We start from the raw sequence: 9,137 nt of genomic DNA, 5'->3' as shown, positions 1-9,137 counted from the left end.
AGTGTGAATCCAAAAAAGAAGCCAAAGAATATTTAGCTTTTCTCAATAGTGGGCAGTGTTGTTAGTATTGTACTTTTTTCTGCTATCATCACCCCTTTTTTGTGCTCCATAGTTTATTTTATCTTTTAAAAGTTTTAAAAAAAAAAGGTACTATCTAACTAAAATTTGAATTTTTATGTGTGTTGAAGTATTTGGTGTTGGAATTTATTGGGTATTGTTCTTTGATTATGATGTTAATGCTAATTTTCAAAGATTTTATTGTGAGAAAATTAAATTCATCATTGAAGGATCTTGAAACTTGAAACTCATAACTTGGTTTGTTTGAGTTTTTAATTGTTTTGATCTGATCCTGGATGAGTTTGTTTGGAAAGTTGATTGAAGGTTGTAGCTAAAGTTTTAGTCAATTTGATGGAGATTTTGTAGTAGATTTTACAAATTTGGGTTGAAATATAGTTGAACTAGAGTAGATGGCGAATTTGTATTGTATACCCAAATAGTATACAAATATACCATTTTGGTATACAATTCATTCCAACTATATACCCTATTAGTATAGTTATATACTATATTGGTATCATATGCTAGTTGAATCATTTTTTGGTTGTATTAGCTGCATTTAATTGATACAATATTTGATTTTCTTTTAATAATAGTAATATAGTACAGTTTCTTGAAATACTTTATTATATTAATATGTGATACACTATTTTTTTATTTTTCTCTTTATGCATGTGTGTTATGTAATAGTAGTATAGTCATATAGTTGCCGGAAATTAACCAGTAAAGATGTATACCATGTTGGTATAGTTATATGTCATATTGGTATCATATGGTAGTTTGTTTTGATTGTTTTAGCTGCATTTTAAGTGAATTCTATTATGAAATTATTTATATGAACATGATTTGCAGTGCTGGAATTTTTGTATGACGATGGACATAAATTATGTGTATTATGTAATAGTTTATAATTATAGGCAATTGTTGGAACGACCCCATACAATTATATACCATGTTAGTATATGGAGTGAGCAAGTTGTTTTGCGAATATTTAGCTTGCAACATGAGTATGTAATTTTCTCATACTTTTATTGCGTCCTTTAATGTTTTGGTATAGTAGTATAGTTGCAGGTAGTTGTAGCAATATTCAAGAGCAATCATATGCTCTGTTGGTATACATATATACTATACTGGTATCATATGTTAGTTAATATTTTTTTGATTGTATTAGCTACATTTAATTGGTACACAATTTGATTTTTCTTTAGTAATAATATATAAAAAAAATAGTGAAAACAGTAAATGAAATTAGATTATGAAGAGAAAAAGAATATAAAAAAAGAAATTAAATGAAATTAGAAAAGGAAAAAAAGGAAAAAAGAAAAAAATAAGAAGAAAACGAGAAAAAAGAAAAGGAGAAAAGAAAAGAAAAGAAAAAAGAAAAAAGAAAAAAGAAAAGAAGCATAGAAATAAAAAAGAGTTGGAGAATAAAGAAGAAACTCCCCACAAAACCTACAATGGGTAGGAAATATAATTAGTTTATGGGTAGGAAAACAAATGGGTACACAAGGGCAAATAGTTTTGTTTTTGTGGATAACTGTGTCAAAACCCCTTCTATATATATATACTAGTGTAGAATGGCCCGTGCTGAGCCCGGGCCCAAACTTATGTTGTTTTATAAAAAGAGTGCATAAATTTCTATGAGATGTATAAGTTTTTTGTTATTAGAGATATAGTTTGAGAAACTCAATTCGAGGGGGTCTTCTAAATGGATTCAAACGCTATTATCCTGGAATTCTCTCTGCATAAATGAATTTTACTTAATTGTAATAGTTCACTTGAGCCATTACATTTCAACTTCCAAAAGCAAATTTGTTAGCTTAAGTAACTTGTGGTGTATAAGTATATTTGGGAGCCAATTCATTTATCTGCTAATCTTTTATTAAAAAAAAATTCATTGACCTTCGACGATCTTTAGGCTGTCTGGGTATAGAAAACTGAACTTTGAGCTTTTGCACTTGCCATTTATTAACTCCGTTCATTATCATTACTTTCAGAAAACAGAACTGTCAAGATAATTGAAAGTCCATTGTGCTTACACCAACAAAAAGTTGTTTCTGTACTGTGTGACTTCTCCCTGGCTTCCTTTGTTGGTAAACCTTATGAGCTCTTATATTTCCTGCAATCCCTGTCCATAAAAATCCGAGGGAACATACTTGATGTTTTTGATTTACAATATCTTGAATTATTTCTGCCCAAGAGTGTCAAGAATTTAAAGTTACAGCCAACAACGGAACACTTCTCTATCCACTGGATAGATAAGCTCAGAGGTGTCCCTTGGTCCAAATTGCAAAGCTTATCTCTTGTCTTGGACGTTATGTCAGATAACCTTTTAATCACAGTTGTGAATTTCCTTCCACTTATGGTAGAGCCGAACTGAAGAAGGACCTCCCACTGGTCAAGTTGGCCGAGTTTTGTTCTCTGCTTTATACTTAGTTTGTCTAAAATACAACTTCACTGTGATGCACGTTATACTTATTTTAGCCTTATTTGCAGCCTGAATTGTAATGTTCCGATTATCTTGCTTTATCATTCTTTGTTGTATAAACCCTTTAAATTGCAATGGATATCATCCGGTTAAAAAGGATCTCTTCTCAACTTTCAAGAGAAATGCGTTAGCTTATTTGCAGTCTGTCATATTCAAACATTATCTTTGATCGCAATGGGTTCCTTTTGTCATCACCACAAAAGAATTGAATTGATTAACAAGATTAAAAGAGTGTTATTTTGCACTTCTAGTGAACTTGTAAGATTTGAAGAACTCATACTCCATAAGATAGGGCAACTTTTTAATAACGTTTTGTATAAATCAAACTGAAATTCATTTCAACAGGAAAAAAAATGCATATTTGAAAGTAATTTTGAGGGTAGGAAAGACTAACATTCACCAAGAAAGTAGGATGAAGATTAACTTGGTATTAAAAGGGTTGGGTTACGGGAAAGGAAGAACACATGCCCAGAATCTCAAATTAAATTAGTACTTGCAGAACACTACTACTACCGGACAACAATAGGCCCAAGCATACTGAGTAAAACTTCTGAAGCCAAAATCCTCTTATCACTTTCACGCACCTATATAATGGTGCCACAAGAATCAAGGTTATATATATGGGCAACTACGACTACAGAGAGACAAAAGAAAAGCAAACTTCTCAGTACTTCGATTCTTATAGGATCCCTAAACTCAGCAAAACATGTAGCTACTGCTACAAAGGAGATTCAATAAGAGCAATAAGGTAATCTTGGTAATCTTTAAATTTTCAAATAAAAACAGTTCGCCCACTCCTCCTGCTATGTCTGTCATATGCAGTGTTCAATTTGTCAACAAGCTCGTTCATTGTGCAGCAACCACCAAAGAAAATAAAAATATCTTAGATAGTGACGAAAAATATTTTATTAGAAATCTCCATACATAAATAAGCTAGCAATACTCTTATTTATAATAGTATGAACCAGATACATTAAATATGACTCACAGACTTTCAGTAAATCAGAGATGACCAAGGCAACTGCGTCACCTGCTTGCACTTAAAATGTGTGGTACTAATTTGTTGGAACTTCTTTACCTGCTTGCACTATTCCAGACTTATTGACCTATTTTAATACTAAATAAATTGCAGGTGACGTTTTACTAATAAACGATCTGCACATGATTGAAGAGCTCATTTGAGAGACGAAGTTGCCGACCGATCTCATCAATTTAGTAGTCTTCTCAAAATTCCTAAATTATGAACATAAAACTATCTGAAGAGAAGAAAAGCTCATAGGTGTATCTGTATCACTCATTGCTTCATAGTTCTCCGTTATCCAGCAGCCCCAATTAACTATCTCTGATGAATTATTCCTTTTTTTAATAACCATGATGGACAGGCCAGCTTATGCACATCTCAAGTTCTCAACTAATTCTACAAGTTACCTGCAAAGATCCGTTCCAGTAGGCATTTTGAGTTGTCATAACATAGAATCATTATACTATGTTACATACTCTCAGTAAATCAAGGTTTTAGACATCACACTGGAAGTAAAGATTTTATAAAGTCATGACAGAATGAAAAAAGTCATCCAATCAGGTAAATTATGCAAGAAGAAATCAGTAAATGGCACCCCAAATTATTGTTTACTTTACCATTGAGGCAATCTTTTTAAAGACGAAATCAATTCGCATTTAGCATCGCCTCTTTAACTCCTAGGCTTATATACCGAAACAGCCTAAAAAAGAGTTTATCCTGAAGACTTTAAAGAGGTAACAAACCACAGCTTCAAGTGAACCAACTCCAAAACGTTTTAGTATAATAAAGATAGCAGCAGCATAATAAATATTTGCACTTTTAAATTATTGTGTCAAAGGAAAAACTTACTGAAAACCTAGATAAAGTCTTTAAATTGCAATGCACAGTACGTCAACGTTGTTTTCAATTGGAGTAAAGGAATGAATTATACAGAATATAAATACTTTATTTTCTTTCTTTTCCTTTGAAAATACAGATGCTTTCCTTGGCAGCTAGCAAGAAATTAGATGTAGCGAAATTAAATCCTAGAAATCGATCAACAAAGGTGCTATGTTGTCGTTGAACAATTTTAAAGTCAATAAACATTAAGCATGTACTATTAAGAATGAGAATCTATGGAGTACAAGAAAACACCTTTTAAATATCAAACAAGCTTCACTTTATACTGTGTTTTGCCTACTCTAGCTCATGTCTAAAATATTCAAACCATAGGCATGCTAAATGGCCAACTTGTGTTTTAAAGGCTGGACTTGTCGTAGAAAGTAGCAACATCATTTTGCTTTCTTATTCTACTCTTCTTTTCTTGTATCATCTATTGGATCTAAAGGAGTACTGGTTAGTCACTCTTCATCCATTTCTAATAACCCATTCTTAGTAAAATGCTTAGCAATACCTTGTCTCGGGACAACTTTGGTTGAGTTCCTATGATTCATGGGTAATCAATTGACACAGCTCTTCAGCCAATCAAAGTTATTTCTTTGAAAAGACTAATCGCCTGAAAAGCCGGAAGAAATGATTTGAAATTAATTTTTTATCAAGAATAAAGGAGTTGAAACCACTAAACCTGAATGTAGAATTCAGCATATTTACATTGGATATTGTAAACTAACTGAATCAAATGATTCTCATGAGGAGTCACATTCTTGCAGATTAGCCAAACAACTAAGAAGATATTGAAGTAAGAAACGCAGAGTTAAAGAATGAAAAAGAATAAGTAATTTTCCTACCAAAGCTTGTCCGGCCAAGAAATTGAGCTATCAACCCCTGCAGTAGTCTTAGAATACAGAACATTTTTCAATTGAGAGAGATATGGTGTAAGTTTGATTTCGAGTAGCTTGTCTAAAGGGAGTTCAAAGAAGTCATACGAAGATCGAAGAATGAACTTACTATATACATTCCCTGCGGTTGGTTTGTCAATAAAGCACACTCCTCAAGAGTGTCATATATGCCTTTAATGTTGTCCTCTTTAATGTAACCAGGAAGCACTACTTCACTGCAAGTGACAAAAGAGAACAATGCAAGCAGTTAGGTAAATTTTGTAATAAAGATATCAATACTAAATAGGAAAGGACGTTGTTGGATAAGATAGATCCATGAATCTTGATTTTACCTTCCATATTACCAAGCATACAATTGAAGATCCTAACGAAAGTGTGTTGTAGCCTAGGCTAGATCCTAGCTGTATAAAAACTTGATTTCCTCCAAAGATGGTCCATACTTTCCACAATAACATGCAAGCTTCTCATGGAAGGTGTATACAGAGTCAAATGCAGTTGCACTGCAGAAACCTTCATTCCAAATAACAAGTGTAGCATGTCAACCTCTTCTTTGCCACGGATCCATTGATAAAAAATTTGACCTCCTTGAGGGTAAGTACTCCAATCACCTTAGAAACCTACAGAACAACTATCATTCTTTTTCATAAAGAAAGATGAAATTTTGAAAACAATCATGAAGCTTTTCTTTTTGTTTTATTTGTAGCTTTGCCTTTTCTCTCTCTTTTAAATTGCATAATGATATGTATACATATTTTTTTCCCTGTAAATTACACTTAAGACTTCAGCAATATACTCTAGTACAACATGGATGGAAGACTATTGTAGTTTTTTAGGAGTAGCCATTACATTTTATATTTAAAAGATCTCCAGCACTATCTCAATTAAGTACATGTATCTCCTTGCAAACTATTCTTTTTTTTCGGTTTCATTGTTAATTTTGGAAGCACACATAAGCATATTAGGCGCTGATAAATCTGTTGCTACGATCACATCATCTAATGTAGTTACACGACCATACCAATCTTTTGTATTCTAAAAGCTAAATTTATTTCTGTGGAATGACTTGACCAATCTATCATGTGATAATAATTTTCTTCCTGGTAACATATATACCAAAGCTAACTGAAATTAAATAAAATAAATCTGTCGGGGCCCACACAAAGAAAACTCGACCTCTTCAACATTTCAACAGCCAGAGTGTCAAATCTTTCTAACCTCACCAAATCTCAATTCCTTTCTTACCACCCCCTTTAAGTCAGCATCCATCTCGCCAATTCCGCGACATAAAAGTCTCTTCCCCTTTTTCTGATGTCCCTGTCTTTCTTCTCTATACTTCTCTTCGGTTATCCAATTTCCCAAGCCTTAATCCAAATCAAAGTCCGGAGAACCCAATAGAATATGTCAAGCAGTTGGTTATCGCTTTTTAAGTATTAAAACAAAAAAATGCACCTCATTCTGAAATCACTTATAGAGTTATAGTATCGAACTGCCATTAATTAAATATATGTAGTTTGTTATATGTCATTTAATAAGCCAAGTAAAGCCATAAGATTTATCAAGATGAAACAGAAAGCTAGCTAAAAGAACCAAGTCGAACTTGTTAGCAGAGTAGTACACAGCAACAAACATGAAATTTCAGCAAAAGCATGTCTCACCTCTCAGCAGAACTCATAATTTTATGTTTCAGTAATGCCAACACGGAGAACGGCAGGCAGAAGAAAAATGAATCACCTAGCAGCCGCAAAAAGAAAATCGACCTGCGCAAAATAGAGTGAGGATGAGGATGAGCTGACAAACGGTGAGTCCAACTGCGTCGGCAGCCACATTTTATAAGACCGACACTCGTCACTCTTTGAAAACATATATCCAGCACTGACTACAACCCTATAAGAATGACTCAACCCAAATTGCATAGCTTTAATTCCCAACCTAAAAGGAAAAACAAAGAAGGAACGACAGAGATCTACCAACACAGACACAAGGGAAGATTGAAGAATTGCACACCACGTGTTTGACAAAGCAAAGTACACCTCAACACCTGATAGACGCGTCAAACATCTTATTACAAATCGTCATCTTCTCCAGTCTTGCTTTGGAGTTTGGTGTGAAGAGTTATAGTGGAAGCAACTTGGGCTTGAGTTCAATTCAATCAGAACTCTCGAATAGCAAAAACCCTGGAACAAAATCAACAGCCCATAATACGCAGCTTTAATTCCAAACTTGGGGAGAAAACAAAGAGAATTAGAGAGATCTATACCTTGAAGAATCTGAAGAGAGGCAGAGAGGAGAGAAAGAAAAAGAAAAAGAAAAAGGATATACAAAAAACGTGCTGGCGCTTACGTGTTGAACAAAAAGAATGTACACGAGAAAAGGTTTAAGCCACTTAGAGGACATATTTCCAAAAATAACCCCGAAGCAGGGATTGAAATTCCAAAAATAGCCCAAAGAGGACGACAAAGAGCACCTCAACTCCCCCTTCTAAATAAGTAGAATATATGTTAGCATTGTACCCAATTTTTCTTCCCATTATTTGCCCTTCCAATTGTCACTGTTTCTTAATTAGCCAAAGGGCATTGTCGTAAATTTCATGAAACAATCATCTTCTTCAGGTTTGCTCTCTGTCTTAGATCCCTCGTCCTTTTTCTTTTCCCATCTCCCCATCTCTTCCTCATGTTGTCTTGCTTCTTTCTTGAGATGAAATCAATTTTGGTTGCAAATCAAATATAACAGCTACGTATATATATTTTTTTGTATTCGGATTGTTTATTATTATACGTTTATAATGACAATAATACCTATTGCATCCTTCTGAATTTTTAAAGGTTTTTAACGAGTGGTTAAAATGGTAATAAAAACTCTCCGCCATGATCTGGTAGTGCTGGTTTAAAACTGAATTGACTGAAAATTTACAAATTTGATATTTTATAATTGATGATATGATAATGTATTTTGGTGTGCTTGGGTATACCCATGAGTGGATGAAAATGAAAAAGAAAGGACATGGGAGGAAGAGGGAGGAGAAGTGGTTTGCCTGAGATAGAAGTGGAGAGACGCCGGAGAGAAAATAGATGGCATAATTCTCCGAGGAAATGACCTAGAGCAAATCGCCAAAAAGGAAAAATAGGGATTGAAATGATTGGATCTTTTCGGTAGTAGGATATTTTTGAAAAGACAATAAAGTCCTCATTATTAAAAAGACTAATGAACCTGCAGTGACAATTGAAAGGGAAAACAGGAAAGAAAAATTTGGTACAATGCTAACATACTACCTTCATATATCTATATATATATATATATAAATAAAAGTTATCATTCTCCTTTTTCTCAATTGGATAAATAAATTTTCGAGTGTTGCTATTATTCGTAAAATTACTAATATGCGTAGCTTATTTTAGCCTAAAACTTTTTGTTCTGCTCAATATTTAATGTTACAAGAAAAATAAAAATAATTCTAGCTCAGTTGCTAAAGTGATTAGCCACGAAAATTTTTATATTTAACTATGATGTATTGATTGATATATGTAATATTGTTGTGACTTTCGATAAAGGTATACCTTATTAGTCTTTTATTATTTTCTATTTTCTTCAATTACCATAGTAAAACTTTCAATTATATGATATGCCAATTTTAATATGTATGATTAGAAAGAAATTTGAAAAGCAAAAATGGAAAAGAATCAAGAGAACTGATATCCAAATAATCGGCTTATATTGATTTGATTTAATTTGATTTATAAATTAAAAAATCAACATAATTGATTTAATCTTCTTTAAGAAAAGAAATCGTCAAATT

The 9,137-nt window shown here is 33.0% G+C and overlaps 1 long non-coding RNA gene across 10 annotated transcripts; it reads right to left on the bottom strand.

Moving 5' to 3' along the window:
• Positions 1-3,431: 3,431 nt before the first annotated feature.
• LOC107832448 (uncharacterized) lies at positions 3,432-8,524 on the bottom strand. Of its 10 annotated transcripts, XR_012704137.1 has the most exons (7): positions 7,312-8,504; positions 7,000-7,101; positions 5,677-5,961; positions 5,454-5,559; positions 5,294-5,340; positions 4,960-5,061; positions 3,432-3,973 (listed from the first exon to the last, which is right to left on the bottom strand). It is a non-coding gene; the product is annotated as an uncharacterized LOC107832448 (long non-coding RNA). The 10 variants fall into 10 exon arrangements; XR_012704134.1 differs by having other exon boundaries at positions 4,960-5,559; positions 5,677-5,972; positions 7,312-7,518; positions 7,602-8,524; XR_012704130.1 differs by having other exon boundaries at positions 4,960-5,559; positions 7,312-7,518; positions 7,685-8,517.
• Positions 8,525-9,137: the final 613 nt, after the last annotated feature.

Source organism: Nicotiana tabacum, chromosome 20 (genome assembly GCF_000715075.1).
Source record: "Nicotiana tabacum cultivar K326 chromosome 20, ASM71507v2, whole genome shotgun sequence".
NCBI lineage: Eukaryota > Viridiplantae > Streptophyta > Magnoliopsida > Solanales > Solanaceae > Nicotiana > Nicotiana tabacum.
The sequence above is the reverse complement of the archived record's forward strand: the minus strand, read 5'-3'. Positions and strand labels throughout refer to the sequence as shown.